This window comes from Rhinolophus sinicus, chromosome 3 (genome assembly GCF_057876585.1).
Source record: "Rhinolophus sinicus isolate RSI-liver-muscle chromosome 3, RSI-T2T, whole genome shotgun sequence".
NCBI classification, from domain to species: domain Eukaryota; kingdom Metazoa; phylum Chordata; class Mammalia; order Chiroptera; family Rhinolophidae; genus Rhinolophus; species Rhinolophus sinicus.
Genome location: NC_142503.1, coordinates 60498907 through 60521362, shown reverse-complemented (window position 1 = coordinate 60521362; position 22456 = coordinate 60498907). Strand labels below are relative to the sequence as shown.

At 34.3% G+C, this 22456-nt stretch overlaps 1 long non-coding RNA gene across 1 annotated transcript in view; it reads right to left on the bottom strand.

Moving 5' to 3' along the window:
- Positions 1 to 9280: 9280 nt before the first annotated feature.
- LOC141570406 (uncharacterized) overlaps positions 9281 to 22456 on the bottom strand; it is a 70405-nt gene continuing 57229 nt past the window's right edge. Inside the window, exon 3 of the long non-coding RNA XR_016020544.1 lies at positions 9281 to 9399. This is a non-coding gene — a long non-coding RNA (uncharacterized LOC141570406). The remainder of the gene's footprint in view (positions 9400 to 22456) is intronic.

Here is a 22456-nt window from a genome sequence, read left to right as displayed (position 1 = left end):
ATGGTAATAATTATATAAAACAAAAAAACATAAATAAGGTATCTATACCAACATCTTTGAGTGGTTATCTCTGAGTAATACGAATATGGGTATTTCCTGTGTTTTTGTTTGTGTTTCCTTACACTTTATATCTTCTACAATGGGGATTTATTATTATTTTTTAAAGAGTAGTGCACTTAAAATTACAAACAACTCACCTTGCTGTCCCGTGTACACTTTATGACAGCAGATGAAACAAATTTGTTTAATAAAAAAGGATATTTTTATTTTAAAGGTGATTAGATTTTTTAAAATAACAAATTACTTTCTAAAGTCAATGATATTTTTTATTCTATTTAGGCAATATTCAAAATAATTTAGTAAAACTAAATTTAACATTACATTCAAGACATAGAAAATGGCTTTTACTTAGGACATTGTGGGAGAAGAATAAATATGATAGAAATATATTTAAATAGCAATCATAAATCAGAGAATATAGGCTTCAAAAGTGGACATAAAAATTTGTAGGTTACACATACATACCTAGCATGACTAAGTGCTCTATTATACCACTATAGAAAAGTTCATTGGAAGAATACCTGTTTGGCTGGGTTGGGGTATTGGACACTTCTCTAAACTTTGAGTCTAGAGAAAGAAGTCCATGAAGGTAGGTCTAGGTTTTGAAGTTGAATGTTGAAGTCATGATGCTTTACCTTTATACAGTGCCTTATGTTTTCAATGATGCTCTACATTTAATATACAGAGCATGTGAAAAAAATGTATACACATTTTAAGAAAGGAAAACAAAAACTGTTAAAATTGTAATAGTAATACAATGAATGATGCTAGCATTCATTTGATTACTGCCCTGTTTTGAGTTAATGTCATACTACATACACATTGCTACCATAATTCAATTAAACTTCGAAAAGTAATACATGGATAACATCTCTTACAGAATTGTACACTTGAAACCTATGTAATTTACTAACCATTGTCACCCCAATAAATTTTAATTAAAAACATGTGTACATTTTTTGGCACCCCTGGTATATTATATTAATACTTAGAACACCATGTTGAGATACACAGTCCAGATAGTTAATGAAGTTTGAAGAGTTTTGTGGCTTCCCTATGGCCTATTGGTCCCAAATCTATGCGCAGAGGCCAGGTCTTGTAGTCTGTTTTTAACGTAAGAATGGTTTTCTTTCTAAAGGTAGTTCTTTAAGCCCATGTGGGGGAGAGATTTGGGGCAATCGGATCTCACTGCATGAGTCAAATTATATGAGATGAGTGACCCTCACCTCTGTCTAAACATAGGAAAAAAGATTAAAACTGGAATTTATATGTGCATAAACTTATCTGTTTCCGTCTAAATCCTATCTCAGATTTCCTCAATCCTATCTCAGAGATACTATCTCATTTACTATTATAGTGCGAGTTGCCTAGAGTGTGCTTCTCAATTTTTCCTACTGTAGAAACTAATAATTTTCCTTGTCATTACAGCCATAAAAATCATTAACCAATATTTTGCCTCAGAACTCTCAATCAACATTTTACTCAGGCACTTTCAACATGCAAATTCATTAAAATAGTCTAAAAGGGGTGAGTACTGTACTCAAACAGTGTGTTATGAGATCTATTCCTGGTGTTATGGAAAATGCATGTTATATTCATACAGATGTAGGAAGGCTGTATGGTTACTATAGTCAGAGTAGCCAGTCTTCTTCCTGCCATAAATAGGTCTGAATTTTGTTTTGTTTGTGAACATTAAAACACTTCAACAAAATATACATCACATATGTTATTGATTAAAATAAATTGAGCCATAGACAAAGCAGACATAAAAAGAATGTTGTTTTTGAAGTTTGTTAACAAGTAGGAGATGTTAGTCTTTGCAAGTATAGGACTTTATAGATCAGTTTAATACATTTTTAAATGCTTTATGACTCCAGTGATTAGGCATTACAGCTAATTAGTCTAAGTATTTTTTTCTTGAAGGCTTTTACTCATTTACTAACTTCCTACTTTCACTCATTCAACTGAAACAATTAGATTCACCAAGAGAAATGGGTAATGTCTTTTCAAACCATATTTCCCATAACACTAAGTTTCCTGCAGCAAATCATTAAACAGTCAACAGATGCATTTAGTTTTCAGTCTCTGTACAACTTCCAGCAATTACATTGAAGGGCAAAAGTGGATTTTTTTTTCCCTCTTTACTATCAAATATCTTCTCCTGCCCCCAATTAGACAAACAGTTTATTAAAGAAATTGCTTTGTTCCTGTACAACTTGCATACTATTGTCTGTTTTAACATACTGAGAGTTGATATCAAATGCCATGGAAGGTCTTGGGACAAGTAAGAGAAGAGATTTAAAATTCACTTTGTGAACAAGGAAATGACTGTTGATATATGCAGTCAAGGAATCATTCCTGTTAATAAGGTTAGCACCCAACAATTATATCAGCTAGAAAATTATATGCTCCAGAGTTGACAAATTATTAGACACCCCCTTTTGTTTCATCCCCCAAACATAAAGCAAGTATACTTTAGTGACACGATTTTTTTTCTGGCACCTTTCCATAGCCAATTCCATTCATGCAGAAAAAGGATGAAATTCCATCATTCGAGCATGACATCTCAAAATTCAAACTTAATGAGAGCTTTGGCAGCTTCTGTCGAAGGCAGACAGTGATTAACAAAACACTTCAGAGTACAAGGCACAGCAGTGCTCAAAGAAAACAGTGATGATCTCCACTTAATTGTAGAAAAGCCCAAAGCATCTGCCAGCCGAGGAGAGCTGGAGCCATAAGGAGCTATTGCTCAGATAGGCTGTCATCTCCAGAGATCAACAACCATATGCTCAGCTCAAGCACAAACTCCAAAGAAGTTAATTTTCTGACAAAATACAGGGATAAATATGACATTCAAACAAGTGTGCTCACCCATCCTGAACACACGTTCATCTGCACGCATCAGATTTATGCATCGTTTAAACACAAGCAAATATAATTTGTTTGGAACACAAACATTGCTGCATGAGTACAGGTATAATTAATCTTTGTCTGCTCCACAGGTTCTTGTGTTCTACTGGTTAGCCACACTTTCAACAAACTTTTGATGAATGGAAAAGTCACTTGTTGCTTCATACCTAAGCATACAACACAGTTTTTCAAGCTCTTGGAATTAATGCAAGTTACTTAATCCAAGATGAAAAACAAACCTTATTATAGCTATGATTTGAAGTTTGTATGTGTATGTGTGGACAGATCTATCTTTCTGTCTATCTGTCTATCTATCTATCATCTTTCTATCTATCTATCATATAATATCTATCTATCATAAAATATCTATCATATAATATCTATCTATCTATCTATCTATCTATCTATCTATCTATCTATCTATCTATCAGCTATCAACTATCTATTGTATCTCTAAAAGCAAAGCTGAGATCTTGCCAAAACCTATCTGGGATACAGCCTTGCAAATAGAATGTAAGGTTTCTAAGAGACATTCTAAGAGATAGCTATTTCTCAGAAGCAAGTCACCAGCGAAATTGGTGGTTCCTGTGGTCGGATGTATTCTAATTGAAAATAACAGAAGGTAAAAACGAGAAAATAAGCAAGAAATGATAAACATAAGGGCTACAAAAAGTGAAAAATAAGAGGCTTAATTCTAAAAAGAAAAAATAAGAATAGAAAGAGAAACTCCGATGTTCTCCCATCGCTTAAGAGGTGATGATTTGTCTATGAGGGAATACCTTCTCACAAAATGCATCATATAGGATCAGATGGATCAGAGTCAGCATTCTATCAACAGTACATGTCTTGAAAACAGGTGTTTGATTTAACATTTTCACACTACCCAAACAGTGGTGAATTTTTCAGAGGTGAACAACCACAGTCCTTATAAAAACTAAAGAGAAGCATCTGGTAGCAAAGTGCTGCAGTAGCAAACCCAACTCCTGTTTTAAGTAACTGTTAATGCTCTTCTCCCAAAGAATTATATTTCTCCTTTGTCAGTGTCTTCCAAGGTGGCACACTGAAGCTTAAGTGCTGGCTTATTTCTAATTGTAGCCTCCCTCCCCATGTGGAGATTACAGTGGAAATGCCACATTATCATGTCTCTGTATAAGTTTTGTTAGAGTTTGTTATGTTGCTGTCTTATAGTTTTTTGATTTTGATATTATTGTTTGTTCACCATTTAAAAATATTTAAAAAAATAGTCTCCAATTATAGAAGAAATTTATGGTTATAATAGAGAATTTTTAAAATGCATGCAGTTACAAAGAGGAAAGTACAAGTCATTTTTAAAGCTACAATTAAGCAAAAAACAAAACAAAATAAAAACTGGTTAATTTTGATAAAATTCTGTCATCTATATAATACTCATACCATTGAATGCACATTAAAATGTAAGATTAGTTTTTGATATTCCTCTCTGTACCTTCAACATTACTCATATCATTATAGAGATATGAAAACATTTTTAAATTACTGATTAACATTTCATTGTACAGATGGACTTATCTTACCATGACTTGTGTTACTATTCCACTATTTGGAGATTTTCTAATTTTTTAACCAATATGAATAGCACTATAATAAAATTCATTATAAAAGTATTCATACATTCTTTTAACTGCAGTTTCTAGATCAATTGATATGATTATTTTAAGACCCTTTACATGTGTTACTAAATTTTCTTTGAGAATGTTAATGACTGTTAAATTCTTACTGTCTATACAGGAAGACTACCATACCATTAAATGCTATCTTTACTGATAGGTCCTTTTAATTAAACCATGTTCTAGATTACTACATCAGGAAAAAAGTGTTTGTGGTCTGGGAAACAAAACTGAATATGACAAAATTGATTAAATCACTTCCAAAGTAAAATGATTTAGGCAAAAGGAATATTCACAAATTATTTTAAATGGAAAACTATAAAAATATTTGTAATTTTATTTTAGAGTTGAAATGTTATACATTTTGAGTTAAAATATATACTTTTTACTGTGAATGAGATAATAGAGGAAGTTACATTTTATAAATGAGCAAAAACAGAAGCGGTAATACAAAATAGTAAGAGACAAACTAGTATAGTGTAGTTTATAGTTTATCTCCGGGTCAAATATAAATATGTATTATTTTCAGATTTTTATATACCTTTTCAAGTCTGTCTTCAAACATGCACAAAGCTCTCTTGAACATGTTTGCTTAACCATTCTGAACTCTTGATCTACTGCAGTACCTTTTCCATCAACCTTTGTATAATTAATGGTCTGAACACCACTGCTTCTATTTCTCCACCACCCTCATCCTAATTAGCTGATTTGACTTCCATCCCCACTATTCTACTGAAAAGAATTTCTAAGTACACCATTAATTTGTCTTGTTAAATTGGTGTCTTTGGTTTATTTCTTGCTTTCCTTCTTTTATTTAGATTTCCTTCTTCTTGAAACCGTTTTCTAATTTATCAAACACAATCTATCCTTTTCCATTGCCCGTTCTTCCTTCCTCTGAGGATGACCTCTCCCTCATCTCTATTATGTGTAGTTAAACTTTTTTTTAAAGAAATAGTAAAATCAACACCTTCTCATATTGTTCCAGTTCCAAAGAATCCATGGCACACATTTGGCAGTGGTAATGTTACCACCTACTAGTACTGCTTTACGAATATGCCTTACTCCTCACAAAAAGTTTTCAACTGCTTGAAGGTAGAATGCCTGAGAATCTTATATTCTCTCATTTCTTTGCTTATTCACTCTTGTCGAAGAAGCTATAGAGTCCAAATACCTTATAAGGATTAGATGGCTCTCATACTCTTCTGAAAAAATGAATTTTAAAATACCTAATATATTATCTAGAATATAGTTAATACTCAATACATTGATATTGCCTCCTCTTTTTTGATTCAATTCTCAGTCCTTATTACTTCATTTTCTGCGGAAAATTGCCATTTTTGTCCTCCAAATATCTGACTTATCTCCTGTTTGTGGGACTCTTTCTCCCACATTGCGCTGTACAGTCAGTTCTGCTCTAATGTGACATACGAGGTCTGACAATTAACTTCACGAACTTGTTGCAACAATGTTGCTAACCATTTCTGATATCAGAGGGATTATTCATTATGAATGTTTACCAACTGGACAAACAGTTAACCAAGTTTACTATTTGGAAGTGCTGAAAAGCCTGCATGAAAAAGACGAAAACAACCTGAACTTTTCGATAACAATCCATGGCTCTTGCATCACGACAATGCACCAGCTCACACGGCACTGTCTGTGAGGGAGTTTTTAGCCAGTGAACAAATAACTGTATTGGAACACCCTCGCTACTCACCTGATCTGACCCCCAATGACTTCTGTCTTTACCCAAAGAGAAATAAAATATTGAAAGGGATGAAGACATTTTGATGACATTCAGGACATCAAGGGTAATACGAAGACAGCTCTGATGGCCATTCCAGAAAAAGAGTTCCAAAATTGCTTTGAAGGGTGGAGTAGGCACTGGCATTGGGGCATAGCTTCCCAAGGGGAGTATTTCGAAGGTGACTGTAGTGATATTCAGTAATGAGGTATGTAGCACTTTTTCTAGGATGAGTTCCAAACTTAATTGTCCGACTGAGTATGTGCTCCTAAAAACTGTCATGCTATGCAAATTATACAGTAAAATCAGTAGTCTTGTGGGAAAAATAGGGTTCAGGGCATAACTTCATCAGCGACATATTTAAAAAATTAAATCTAACAAAACCAGTAGCACCATTTTACTCCTGCCAAATTGTTGAGAAATACCTAAATATCATAATAAGTTACTTTTATACTAAACATACTAAATATAGCATTTTACTTTGATAAACACCAGAAGTTTGCTTATAAGTGAGTAATGGTGGGGATGTAGCATGTGAGTTGTGAAGTGGTGGAAGGAGGGATAACTGAAGCCAAATAGAAGATTGTTACACCAGACATGGATGGATGTGGTTCATAATACACATAGTGAAGTGAGGCAGCTGGTGGAGGTCTGAAGTGTGTTTGTGAGTGAGTGAGTTTTGAGTATTCCCTAATTGGTTCAGCTCAGCTAAGTATAGTTTTCTGCATTCACCTAGTCTTTCTCATAATCATAATTACAGAAACATGAAATTTGTGTTATGCTCAAATTGTCTCCCAATATATCAACTGAAATTCGTGTTTTTAAAGTGTATCGGAACTGCATGCATATACCACACTTAGAGGTGCTTTCCTATCCTAATTACTGGATGTCCCAAACACTGCCAGCTTTGTGTGAAACTCATAACAAGAACAGGATTTTAAAATGTTTCAGGTTCAATACAAGTGGCTCTGTCATTTGGTCCTTATGAACCAGTGGATCCATTGGTACTGCCCAGATCTGAGGTGATTTGGGCTGGTGTTTAGGGCTTGCTATACACAAAAGATAATCACATCAATGTCTTTTAGGGTTTATAGTTAAATAATGTCTTCTGCAAATAGTTGTTATCTTTTTGAGAAACAGCTCTTGACTTTTTCTACCCTTTATTGTTAAACAACAGATACCCATGTGCCCTGACCTGCTTAGTGTTATTCAGAGCCATGAATTCAGATGTACCCAATATTCACAATTGTCAAGTGAATATTTTACTTACTGTAAAGACCAGGAGGGCCTGAATGTGCAAGCAAGTTGCAGGAAAATTTGACTTACACTCAGCATGACAATTCCTGCTATGCTTTTATTGATTTCTCAATCCACACACACTGACTCATGGGGAGTTTCCTATGATTAATACACTGAGGAAGGAAAAAATAAATTGGTTTATAGGTGGCTTTATACAATATGCTGGTCCTAACCAAAGTGTACCCTAAGGAGAGGTCCTGAAAAATAGAAAAGAAATCTTTTATGGGGTAGAACTTTGTATGACACATGCCATTGCCCTTTTTGCCTGGAAAGAGAAACAGTCTGACATAAAGCTTTATACAATACATATCTAGTGGCTAACATTTGGTCAGATTGTCAGAGATTCAACATATTTGAAGATTAATAACAAACTGGTTTAGGTCAAGTTATCTGGGCAGATCTCTTGAAATAGTCTCAATGTGGGAGGATGTTTGTGTTCCTGAATGCTCATCGCCCCTCTGAAAGAGGTTCTCAGTAATCAGGTAGACAAGATATTCCTCTCTGTGAAAGTCATTTAGCCTCTTTTACACAGTAACCCCCTTAAGCCAGTACTTTCACAATAGGCTTACAAACAACGTGCTAGGATGGCAAGGCAGAAGCTATATTTAAGCCAAATTAAAAGGATTCTCTTTCACTTAAATTAATCTGGCTACTGCCATTGCTAAGTGTCAATATTCTAACATGATATATGTATCTGAAATCTTCAAATTTTTCCATAAAGCCCTAGAATCTACCATCCATTTGATGGCTTACTAAACTATTTGCATCACAGAGAGAGCAGAGATTTGGCTCACTGGAAAAAAAAATGTTTTCCCTCAATTTGCATTTTCCTTATCCATCTACCATGTTACTGCCAGAAAAATCATCTGGTTCCTCACTGGATGTCTCATTCATCATCATCAACTACCATGTTTCCCCGAAAATAAGACCTAGCCAGACCATCAGCTCTAATGCGTCTTTTGGAGCAAAAATTAATCTAAGACCCGGTATTATATTATATTATATTGACTCAGTATTATATTATATTATACTATATTATATTATATTATTATTATATTATACTATATTATACCATACCTGGTCTTATGTTATATTAAAATAAGACAAGGTCTTATATGAATTTTTGCTCCAAAAGATGCATTAGAGCTGATGGTCCAGCAAGGTCTTATTTTCAGGGAAACACAGTATGAATCTGCCTCATTATTAAGAAAGTAGGCAAAGAACTGATGCCTATCAGTTTCATTGTTCTTACTATATTCATTACCAAGAAATAGATGAACTTCCAGATTGAGAGATGGTCTATTAAACACAATGTTGTCAATAGGTAGACAATTCCTTGAGCCATTGGATTGGTAACCTACATGATGAAGTGCTTGATCTGAACCAGCAACATTACATGGAAAAAATTGAGTTGCTATTTACTGAGAAGGGAAAGACTAGAGAAGGAGGAAGTATAAAAGAGACATTCGGGATTTCTGTTTTGACATTTGAATTTAAAGTGCCTATTAGATATCAACAAGGAGACTTAAGAAAAAGAGGTCTGAAAAGGATATATTTATATGAGAGTCATCAACAAATAGATGGTATTTTAAAATATGAGACTAATTGAACTCACCCAGGCAGTGACAGCTGACAAAACTGAGAAGAGGTCCAACGATCTTAGGGCTCTCCAGAACCAGCCAAGGAGACTAAAATGAGCAGTGACTAGGCAGGACAATCAAGAGGATGGTGTCTTAGAGCCTAAATGGAAAAAAACAGTTTCAAGAAAGAGAGGGTGATCAGTTATTTCAAAAACACTGTTGAAAAGTTAAGTGTGAAGGGATCATTACTTTTTTTTTTTATTAGTTTCAGGTGTACAGAAATGAACAATGTTGTAAAGATTTTGTAGGATGTCAGATGGGCACATGTCTTACTAGGGAGACCACTTCATGGATGGTGTAGATACCTGACCACTGCACTGTACACCTTCAGCTGAAGCTGAATAATAATAAATATCAAATATAAATATATATATAGTCACAGGATGTAGAATACAGTCAATTCTATTGTCATAGTTATATATGATGTCACGGGGTAGTAGACTGGGAAGAAGGGTTATCACTTTGTGAGGGGTGGAAATGTCTAACTATTACGTTGTTTTGTGCACAGGAATCATTACATTTTGCAACATGGAGGTCATCGCTGCCTATCACAACTCCAGTTTCAGTGGACTGAAAGGAGCAAAAGCCTGATTAGAAAGTGTTCTAGAGGGTTTGGAAGAAGAATTCTGGATAATGAATACATATAAGATGTTTTAGGAAGTTAACTATAAAGGAAAGGGGTTAGGCATGGGAACAAGGATAAACTGTTAGTCCATGATAACCAAGGAAAGGCAGAACACAGATACATATGCAAGTGCGCTGACAGACATAGAAGCATGTGGAAGTTCTCTTCTGATTCTTTCCTATTTCTGTTTTCTCTTTGAAATAGGGAGCAAGCTCATCAGCAGAGTGTGATGATACGGAGCAGGAATAAGAAGTTTGAGGAGAGGAAAGAAAATGTGAAATAGTCTCAGACAGGAGGGGAGGAGTTTGGGAAATGGAGTAGCACTAACCACTTGTGACAAGTCACCCTATGACTTTTCACTAGTGTCTTTCAGCTCTTCATATGCACACATGGAGTAGGTATAGAGTTGTTTACAAAAAGAATTGGGGCTTTGCTAAGCCAAAGATTTAAAAAAAGACAGGAAGTGGGAAAGATGTAAGGGTGTCATTACAATAATGGCCCATGTGATCTAAACCAGCAGAGGGGGGAGTGAGTGTCACAGTTATCTCACCCTGCTAGAAGCACTTAAATTCCTTAGTTTCTGTTCTATTCATATGGGCTTCTGACAAACAGTTTCCTGTCATCATTTAGGGACTTTTTTGTGTGTATTGATGAGTAAATTCTTTCCCAACACAAATAGCAAGATCTCAATAGCAACTCAAAATAAATAAACGATCATTGCCTACTTTTTACTTTTGAAATAGTCTATATTCTATTTTTGATCCACAGAGAGGAACAAAAATTAGGTAGTGGGCTTAACTGGGTAGCAAAACATTTTCAGGAGACACAAATTATGAGAGAAGACAACAAATTATGATCTTTGAAATCACATAGACCGGGGTTTGAATTCTGGCCCAAAAGCTCACATGGTTTCTGTCACCAAAGCAGTTTACTAAACCATCCTGAACCTGAGTTTCCTTATCTCTAAAATGAAGATAATACCTACCAAATAGCTTTACCGCGTATTAAACAAGACAATATTGTGCATTACTTAAGGTCAGTTTATTTTTAAATGTAGTTACTTTTCTCTTGTGTCAGTTGATATACTTAAATTGTGTTACCTGAAATGCTACTTTCCCTGGGTACTATGTAAAAAAGTAATTCCATAGTCAAATATGTTTTAAAATGCCATGTCAAACAACGGTAAACAGTTTTATTGACTGTAGATCTTTTCAGAGAGTTTGATATTTTAATATACTTTTGAAATTTGAGAAAGGTTTATAACATGTAAGGTGCCCCACATGCATTTGACAGGAGAATCCATTTTTCCTGAATATTTAAATGTCCAACTATGTCACGATGTACTACTGAGAGAAACTCTTTTAGACATTTCTCTGCCTGAATTTTTACTCTGAAAACTCATCCAAGGATAGCCAAGTTCTATATATTCTATTTGGCAGAGCTAATGGCATTTTCAAAGGCCATGCCATACTTTTAAAGATCTAGAATAGTTATTTTTCAGGGAAAATAATTCCACAGCCTCTTGAGGAATCAATTTAGGAATCTAAGTTTAAGTATAGCCTTCTTATACCTAGCTAAATACTCTGTATTTAAAGTTCAGGAGACTTCCTCTCACTCAATATAATTTTGTTATAATAAGTATTTTGTCACACCCATAGAATTTGAAAGTTACAAATCATTTCATGCTTTCATTTTGTTTTTACTAACTCAACAAGTTTTCATATAATATAATCTATTAAACTATATTTGTTTGATAATAAATCTAAGTAAATTTTTGTAATCAAATTATATCCTTTCTTACACAGAGAAAACAAGTCATCTGATATCTAAATAAATAGTTGTTGGAGGAGATTAAAACAAAAACCCCCAATCAGGGAATAGTTATAGAACTAATCTTATATTAGGAAAAGAATACAGGACTTACTCTTTTTTTTTTATCAAAATAATAACATTCATTTAGTAAGTACATGACAAACCTTTATTTTTAAAAATTGAAAGTGTTTTTTCTTTTTTCCTAGGATGCACACTATTCTGCTAACAAAGACTAGAAAGTTACTCTTCCTGTGTCTTCCTGATCTTTTATAGAGTTATCCAACAAGTTAACAAGCAGCAAATGAAAGATCATGACTTTTTTACATAATCATTTTTTTCCTGGGACTGCACACACTACTGTGGTCTTCTTTAACCACTGAAATTTGACATTTCCTATCTCCTCAGGTTAGTACGACATTAACTGGAGCATCACATTCTGCTAGTATCGCTTTCCCCTATTATTTTTATGCATTTTATGCTATTTTTAAAGTCATGCTGTTGAACATGTCAGGACTGAATATGAGTGAATCCAAATATCAGACCTTTTAATATGAATACAAACGTCAGATTGCAGGCAAGCCCTTGTTGGTTGAATTTCATAACATAGAAAACATCCCATGTCCATCTAATTCTAGAATGTCACCTCAACCAGGCACCCTTATAAAAATACAAGCATAATGGGACTGACAAATTTTAAATGAATTCAGGGAAACATAAATATTTCAGGTAAAATTTGAGAAAGAAGTAAAGCTTCCAATGGGAAGATCTAGTGTCAACCTAATATGACACAAAGGGAAATTACAACTGTATTTTCCTAGGTAGCTTACCTATCAGTTTCAGATTGTTAGTAACTACTTTGAATGGGATAAATTGAAGATAAAATAACATTTGTCCCCTCTTTTCTGTTGTTGGATTTTACGTTTACTGTCTTTATTTGGTAGTGTCTATAGCCAGGTCATTTAAATTTTCAGTAATCCATTTCAAAAAGTGACCATAGGTGACAGGGGCCTTTTAAGTTTTGATGTGAACAGTTGTTGAAGGAAATCATTGAAAGCAAGATGACCCTGGGGTTCAGGGCCCTTTGACACACCATATTTAAAGCATCAAACACAGGTGCATGCCAACTTGATTCTAATTATCTCAGCCTGCTAGAAAGAAATATCCCTTTACTTTATTTTAGTCTAACCTTCATTTTTCCATTCAATTGAAAATAATAATACATAATGTGAGCTATATAAAGCCTTATTTTGCCTTTGCAGCATCCTGTGCTCTGAGCAATGTCAATCCATACTTCTTTTATTTGGGCGAATCACTTTCTCTTTGAGTCTGTGGAAGAACACCAGCAGAGGGAAGGATACTTAGTAGAGTCGCAGTATATATAAATAGCTCTGCCGAGAGCATTACAAAGGCTCTGTTGTGCTATCACACAGCAGAGCCAATAATGTACAATATGAAAAATCCCTGCCAAGTGCACAGAGAATACAGACAATGTTTGCCATTTCTCTGATCGGCTGTTTGTTATGTGCTGCAAGAGTTTATAGCCATAGAGTCAGAAAAGTCTACCACACCCCAAAGTCTTTCTATTAGAACAATAATAACAACATAAACCATAAACTCTCTCTCTCTCACACACTCACACACACACACACACACACACACACACACACACACACACCTTAAAGACATCAGAACAGCATCAACAACAACAACAACAACAAAAACAGTGGGTGGGAGTGGAATTGAAACACAAACATTTCTATAGAAACATAAATGGAATTTTCATAAAGCACCAAAGCCCTGTATAACCACTTCCTTAAAGATGCCTTCTGTTTTCCGAAAGCACATCTATCCACCAATGTGTAAAAGAGTTAGAATACCAGGACTTTTAAGGAAAAATATTACCTTGAAAAATCATATATGAACTGAGTACCTTATTGAAAATACTAAAACAAAGTGATTTATTCTCCATAAAAACTTAACTTTTTATTTTTCATAAGATGGACTCCAAAATTAGCATCACTGATTTTACTTTTCAAAATATGGCTCAGACATAGCAAGAAAATAAGATGCTTGAAAGCTACCACTTAAGATTCTCTTTGACTTTATAGGCTGTGTTTAAGATGTGGCTGTATCTATATCTACATGGCAGGCAAATACATGTTCTGAGCATTCTTGATTTTAGCTACTTTCAACAAGCATTTTCAATTTTTGATAAAAAAATTTTCCACAAAAATTATCATGTTGTTACATTTTTATTACGATAGCCTAAAATAACATCACAATAAGATCTTTTAAAATTTCTATTTTTAACCTAAATCTCTTCTTTGTTTCCTTTACTGTGACCCTTCCCTCCTTATTTCACCTCTTGTCTTGTGATCCCTTCTGTCTTCCTCTGCTTCTGTCTTTCTTTTTTCCAGTCACTTCTAAAGTTATTTATAATCCTCTTTTGCTTTTCTCTTTATCTTACATATACCTATTTCTGGATTTCCCTCTTCTTTCTTGGTTTCTGGCCCTACTTTCTTCTTTCTCTATTTTCTCTTTCTCTCCTTTCCTATGTTTTACACTGTTAACATTTTTCCCCTTCTCTTTCTCTCAAAAGCATGAGGCCACAGAAGACATTTTTTGAAATGGCACCTTATACGTCATTCAGAACAAAATGTTCAAGCTGAATCATTCCAGTGTATGCAAACTTCCTTTAGTGGAATCCAATCATTCTTTATAACCCAGTTTAAAATCCATTTCTACAGTGAAATCTTTCTCTCCTTTCTTAGGAAAAAAATTTGCTGTCCTATCTGCACCCCAAATACCTGTATGTACAGTTCTATTTTAGAATTTGACATGTTACATTATATAAGGTAGTTTACATATTAATCTGGCCTAGTAAAGTGTGAATTGCTTGATTGGAAGATATATGGCTCATATATCTTCTTATTCCCTGTACCTAAAATTATATCCTAAACCCAAAAGGCCCTCAATTTCAAAAAAAGAAAAAAAAGATTAAAGAAACACAGGTACTCCAAATGCTCTGAGTTTACAGCCTTGCTTTCCATTTATTGGGTAAGTCACTTAACCTATACAAACTCAGGTTTCTAATTTATAAATTATAAATAATTACTTCCTAGGTGGTACAATAATGCATTTAAAGCATGACAGTACCTAGCACATAGTAATTACTCAATTTGTCTTAGCTGTTTGCTTCTTGGGACCTGTCCTGATATCAACAGTTTTGATACGGTTATAATTTCTCTTAAAATAAAACTATTTAATTTCTCCCAAACACCTTTTTATGGTCAACATTATTATCCTGCAAATGTGCTGCTGGATGTCTCATTAATGATATATAGATTCCCTAAAGGTGAACTTGAGGACTTGAAACTTTTCTGTAATGGGCATCACTAGGGAGTAGGAATTCCAGATGGTTGATGGCAGAGCCAGCTGTCCAGAGAGCTTTTGCTTGACGAGAGCTGTGGCCCACAGAGAACAGTGAAAAGGTAAGGGCCCATCTGAAAGTCTGGCTCAGTGTACTAGAGTAAGACTACATGCACGTCAAATATGAGATCCATCGTTTGATCTAGTCATGGGTCATTTATTATTATTCCATTCAATGCATTGTATGATTATAAATTCTACTACATTAGAGAACAACCTAAATAACATTTGCTTTATGTATAATCATCCTTTTCTGGAGAAATTTTATTATCTTTTTGTACCCTTAAGGAAAACAAAAAGTCACAATATAAATTATAGCTAGGACATTACAGAAGTTTCTTATATGAAATAAATATATCTATGCAAAAAATTATTTTTTGTGCATTGCTCCTTAAAGCCTATTATTTGTACTATGAGTAGAGATGAAAGTAACTTCATAGATTTCTTTTTATTTCTTGCAATTAGAAAATTTTACTTTTACTTCTAGCCACACACATCCAACTACCTTTTCAAAAATTTCCCTAAATCATCAAATTTCTGAAACTACATGAAAGAAAAGAATCTAGGTTGTTCACTCCCCCCCAGTTATTTTGCTTTAGATATTACCCAAATTTATTTTTTTCCACTCATCTTTTCCTATTTCTCTACCCCATTATTGTATCTTTCTGGGGTTTTTTTCCCTGAAGGACACCACTTTGCACATATATCAATTCAAACTAATCCTGACTTGTTTTGTAAAATATTTTTCCTATTTCCTCAAGGTCATTTTTATTTTCAATGTTACTTCTATCAACTAATCAGCCCTTGCAATAGCTCTGCTGTATGTAGTATATTTGAAAAACAAAACAAACAAACAACAATAAAGTGGCTCCTTTCCCTCTTTCTCTGATGTACCTACACTTCTGTAAGTATTACACATTACCCTTCATTTCCTTCCAGGTCTCTACATGGGTTTTTCTCCTGACTTTCCCTTCTCCCTTATCCAGTCTAGAATGCCTAGTCAATGACTTAAGTCTCTCTCGTCAGCATCTCAAGTTCTTTGGGCTCATGCGTTCTCTGCCCCTGTCCTAACAAACATTTAGGCCTGGATAAGCCCAATCATCCACTCCCTTCATTTCTATGTACTGAGCAGTGCTAGAGAAAAATCACAAAATCATGACATTTGGTGCTTACACAAATATATGCCTTCTGATTTTAACAATGCCCTCTAGGTTAATTAGTAATTTTTAATGCCTTTTATTAGTATTCGCTTCCATTTCTAGAGTATCTGTTCCAAAATTTCATTATTCCCTTGAAACGAGCATTAAACATTTACCTACTTATCCCCAGTCATATTTATTTGCCTACTATTCTTTTAGAGAAAACTAAGGTCATTTGGAATTTATTTCCTCAACTTCCTGCCTCTTATCTTTTTTAAAAAAATGATTTACTCCTAAAACATCAGAACCTTATTCCATGCTGCTTCCAGGAAAGAAATGGCCCAATTCCTATTCAAGAATAGACCTTTGCTTCTCATCTACATCAATGGTGCTGCTCAGTGATAAGTTTTTACTGATCACCATCATAATAGAAAAGAAATAGAGAACTTTTCACAAAGTATTTAATATCAAGGACTACGGTTATTCTGAGAGAGACACTTTTACCTTTATTGGCATTAAATATCTTATTTTATAAATTAAAGGGAATATTATATGCAATTGGTTTCTTTAATGTTTTTCCTCTAAACTGGGTTCTTTTACTCAACTTCCATTTAAAAAGAAAGGCAAATAAGAAAAGTAAGATTAAAAAAAATATTTCTTGCTTGCCCACTCTTTACATCACACCTTTTCTTTTTTATTTCTGGTTTCTTTTAGAGTCAAGCTTCTAAAGGAATAATATACATCCACTGTTCAATTTCCACAAGTCCCAGTCACTTTTTAACAACTAACAGTTAATTTTTGTTCACTAAAATTTCTTTTGTTAACATCAATTATTACCTTCTAATCACCAAAGTCAAGGGTCACTTTTAAGTCCCCATTTTCTTTGATCCCAAAGTTGCCTTTGGCACGATTGATCATTCCCATATCTTGAAAGTTTTTCTTTCCTTTGGTAATACAATATTCTTTTGTTTCTCTACTTACTTTCTGACACTTATGTGTCCTTCTTTTGGAGGTCTGCCTTATCTGCAAGGTTCTTAAGTTTTGATGTTCCTCCAGTGGTTTCTTCGTGGTTCATTCTAGTTTCATATTACTCACTCTCTGTAATCTCATTTCTATTCTTAACAACTTTAAACAATTTGTGTGTCTCAACATCTCTTTATAGAGCTCCAAATCTCTGTTATTAACTTCCTATTATGCATTTTTATCCATATATTTTGTTAACTCCCAGTTAAATGTGCTCAAGTTACAAATCCTCTTTTATAAGTTATCTCCCACCATATGTTCTATCAAAATGGTGCTACCCTTGAACTAGTTGTCCAAGTCAGAAACCTGCTCCTCTCTATCTTTCATTTCCAGTCAGCCAGTTACCTAAAGCAACTTGCAAAATCCTGTCTTGTCAAATCTGATTAGTACCACCTCAATTTCCTCTCAATATCTTGTCTTGATTAGAGCAATATCATTCTGACTCCAATCTCTTTCAAAATGCGCTTAGAAGGATCTTTCTAAAATTTCTATGGTTCTAGATCCTACAGCATGAAGTCTGTACTCTTGTCCATGCTTTTCAAAGCCTCCCACCTCTCCTGTCATATTTCTCAACACTCATCTGCACCTTTCTAATTTTGCCTTCCTAAACATCTTAGCGCACCCATCACGGCGTCTGCTGGGCAGATGCGACCCTCTTCCTGGAATGCCCTTTCGTTTCTCCAAAATTCTTGAACAACACTCTAAAAGTTCTAAGGTGACTTCTTTGGTCTCAGAGTATTTATTAAAGTATGACTTATTTGCCTTTGTTCAGCACAAAGTTATAAGCTTCTTGACTAGAAAGAGTTTGCCTTTTTCATCTGGTATAAAGCCTGGTTTTTAGCAGCCACTGAATAGATGTGCACTGATAATGACATTCTCTTCTCTCAGTACTGAACCTAATTTCTCTCCTTGGTTTAAGCAGACTATTAAAATCCCCTGCTCATCCCTAGGAGTTTCATGATTCTTTTAGTCATGAGCATTAAACCTAGTTGCTAATGGCAATGTTAAGCTTTTTTTCATTTAAAAACAATCATGAGGCTTAGCTCACACAATCTTTGGGGGCAAGTTGAAGTCTCTTGGTGCAAAAATAAATTAACAATAAAAGTAGAGATATATCTTGGGCTAAAGGTATTGAAAACATATGACACTATTTAGAACAGCTAATTTATAAGCTGATACTGGCAACACCCTAAATGTTCATATCGCTAATACTATGTTAGGAAGAAAGTTGGTAATGACTTGCAAACTTAATTGGAAATATATATATTTTTTTTTTAATTAAGGGCTTCTGATGTCAAAGGAAGAATTTAATGAGACTAAATTATTTTTCTCAAGTATTCTGTCCTCCCATTAAGAAAACTGTAAGTAGCAATGAAAACACAATTAATTCAAAACTACCCTTTTTATCCTTAAACTTTAGAATCATAACCACATTTTATTAGACTACTCACAGATCTAACACTATTTTCTCATGAAAGTTTCTAGAAAAAAGTGTAAAATATATGACTTTATCTTTGGCGTTCTAAGTCCCTATTGCAGTGTATCTCCCCTCTTACAACGCCTCTTCCCCACACACCAAGAAACTATTCTCTATCCCTCCAGGAACCTAGATTATATTTCTGAAGTTAGCAGAGTGATACAGTAATAAAAGATTAAGGTTATACTTTGTTATAAATTTTATTTGAATAAGAGACTCTAAAAGACTAAAGAATTTTCAGGATCCAAAGGAATTACACTAAAATGTGTATTTCAGACTCTGACTAGCAATTGGTGAAGATGTTTTTGTTTGGGGGAATGGGGTGAGATGAGGAAACTATTTAATGCTGCCTAAAGTATAAGATCAGATGGATTGTTAATGTCCTGAAAACATATCAGAACTGATTTGAAGATAGGCCTTTCGGTTGCTTTTTAAAATTAATTGTTTCAACATTGAGGAAATCAGAATTAAATGATATGCTGCTGAGCACAGAAAATATCATTCAGCAGCCAACCAACCAACAAACAACTCATGAGGTGATAAGCAAGGGAATAGGAAATATATGAGAGGAACTTCAAAGAAGTTTTGAAAGAAAAAGAAAACAAAAACAGGTCGTAAGAATACTTGGTCTCCAAGAAATGTTGACTGGTGTTTACCTAAACACATGCTTGGAGTATATAGGCTAGAGGGGCATGAATAGTTTTTGAACACTTTTATACAAGTTATTTTAAGCCATAAGCCAATTTACTCATTGCTTCCTCAATTCAAAAGAAAAAATAATGCAAAGATGGATAACACTTCAAGTAAGATAAATGATAAAGGGGCAGTATCTTGAATCTATCATCGACTATTTCCTATGCTGATAAACCAGAGATTTTAGAGTGGGAGTATAATTATTAGAAGATTTTTATGTTTCTCTTCATTGAGCTGAAGATCAATAGTATATGAGCTGAAGTGAGAGTTTTCCCAGAGTTATAGTTTTAGTAAATACCAACTAGCTAAGCCTTGCTGGAAATTTGAATTGCTGTCAACAGATGTAGAAAGAAAAAAAAATGCTATTCTTCAAAAGTGTATTTAAGTATTGGACACTTGATAATAAATTGCAGGTTGATTCAAAATTATTTAAATGACAAATATATCTTTAAACTCTGGTCTCATGAAACAGTTTTTAAGGTATATCTGTATCTTACTAATCACTGTAACACAAATCTCCAGCAAAACGTCTAGCATGTAATGTTACTCAATAAATATTTCCTAAATAAATAGTGGAATCATAAATTGCAGTGACTTTTTTGCTGCTGATAATAGTAAGGGTTAAAAGTTTATTAAGTGCTTACTATGTACCAGGCATTGGAACTAGCACATAGAACAAGGGCTTTCTGTGAAATAGCCTTTTGAATCTTTATGGCAACAATATAAATTAAGTAGAACTGTGGTCCTCAGTTTAAATATATGGTAAATGAAGTACTGAGAGATGAAACAATTTGCCCAACTAGTGAGTGATAGACTCATACACAGGCAGACAGACTTCAGATTACCTGCACATAACCACCATGACGTAGCTCTTCATCTGCTATCTTTTTTCACACTTTTATTTATTCACAAGCATTTATGAGTGGCGTTTAAGTGCTAAGCACTGTGATAGCACTAAGGTTAAAACTATGAACCGAACACCAACTATTTATGCTCCTATTCACCTTATTATATTGGGGAGAGGGACAGGGAAAAGACACAAATTAAACAGATGAATAAGAGATAAAAAGAAAAATGAAGCTGAAGTGGACAGAGTCTAATCGTATGTGTTGGTATTTTAAATAGTCAAGTAAAGTTATTCAGTTAAAGTGATATTTGTCCAAAAACATAAAGAAAGGAAAAATAAGTTACACACATGTGTAAAGGGAGACTGTCCTTGTCAAGTGAAGCACATGGGAGTGGGGGGAAGGGCTGGGCACTTGGCACCTTCAGAGAATACTGAGGTGGCAAGTGTGGCCAGAGCAGATGTAAAAGCGGGAAGAGAACAAAGATGTGCTGGGAGGAGGCAGAGGACCTCATAAACCATGATACAGACTTTGAGTTTTATTTTGAATAGTTTAAGAGGCCATTTGAGAGCTTTGAGAAGTAAAATCATTTAAAAATAATAAACACACAGACACACATCTCATTATTGTACAGATTATAGATTGCCCATGATCAATTATATAGAAATATGAGAAATGCATGTCCCTAAATGTTAAAAGATTAAATGTTTTATTTTTGTAACTCAGTGCCTCTTAGGTCTAATGTGTTGAGCTGACAAAATCAGCTCATAACAAGAAACGTGTTGAATTAGACCAGATTGCCCCCGAGGGCCATTTATATTTCTGTGTGGTCCTCTTTTTCAGGCTACACACATTCTCTGGACCATTTCTTTTCTCCTTACCTCATTTATGACATACACGTTGATAACTTACAGATCAATAATCCCAACCCATACTGCTCTCTTCAGTTTCAGATCCACATATGAAAGCATCCCACTGCCCTTCTTCTTGAATATCTAATACAAAAACATTTTGAACATCTGTGTCAAAACTCAACTTGTCATCTTCTCCTATAAACTCTATTCCCTCTTAAATTCCCTTTATTGTTAAATGATATCATCACCCATTTATCCAAAGTCATAGGCCTGAATCTGTCCATCCTTTCATTCAAGAATATTTATTATGACCCTACTCTATGTCAGAAACAATATTGAGCCCAGTGGATTCAGGCATGAACAAACAAGTACAGAGTCAACACAGGAATCTTTGAGTCTAGTGGGGCATGTGGTCAAGAAACAAATAATCACACAAATGAGTAGATATACAGGAAAACACAGGAAGCAAAAACATTATATAATTTGGAATGAGAAGTTGGGGAAGATCTCCCAGAGTAATTGCCATTGAATTTGAAACATGAAGTGTTAAATGAGTGTTAAAATCAGTAAGAACAGGGTGAAGATGAAGAGCAGGGTGGTGGGGAGGCCTTAGTTTACAAAGGGGAGGGAAGAGAATGTATTTTAGGTTTTAGACAGAAGGAGCCACTCATGTAAAGGTCCTAGGGAGACAGTGGATAATGAAAAGAGAAGTGAGTTCAGGATGATGCTCTGAAGAACACTAGTTATTAGAGATAGGTTAAAAAATAAAGAGTAGAAAAGAAGCAGGGAAAACTGAAAATGAAAGCTATAATAGAGAAAAATCTGGAGAGTATAATGTCAAGGGAAAAAGGCGTTGTTATATGCAACTGAGAAATCAAAAATCTAGTAAAATGAAGACTGAAAAATTGTCCATTGGATTTGTTAAACACGGAATTCAGTAAAAGCCTCAACAAGAGCAACTTTATGGGCATGAAATCAGAAGCAGCTAGAACTGGATGGTTTGGAGAGTAATTAAAACTCCTGGGATTCTATGTAATGAGAATAAAAAAACTAAAGAGAAATTGCCAAAATCTTAAAGAGGCAATTCACACTGTAAGAAATCTGATTGGCCAATGAAACATAGGAAAAGATACTTAACCTTCTTAGTAAACAATAAATCCAATGTTATTTTTTCACATATCAGCAGACCAGATTTTAAAAATATTCCATTTTGATAACATCAAGTATTGATAATGTACAATAACACACAATAATATGAAA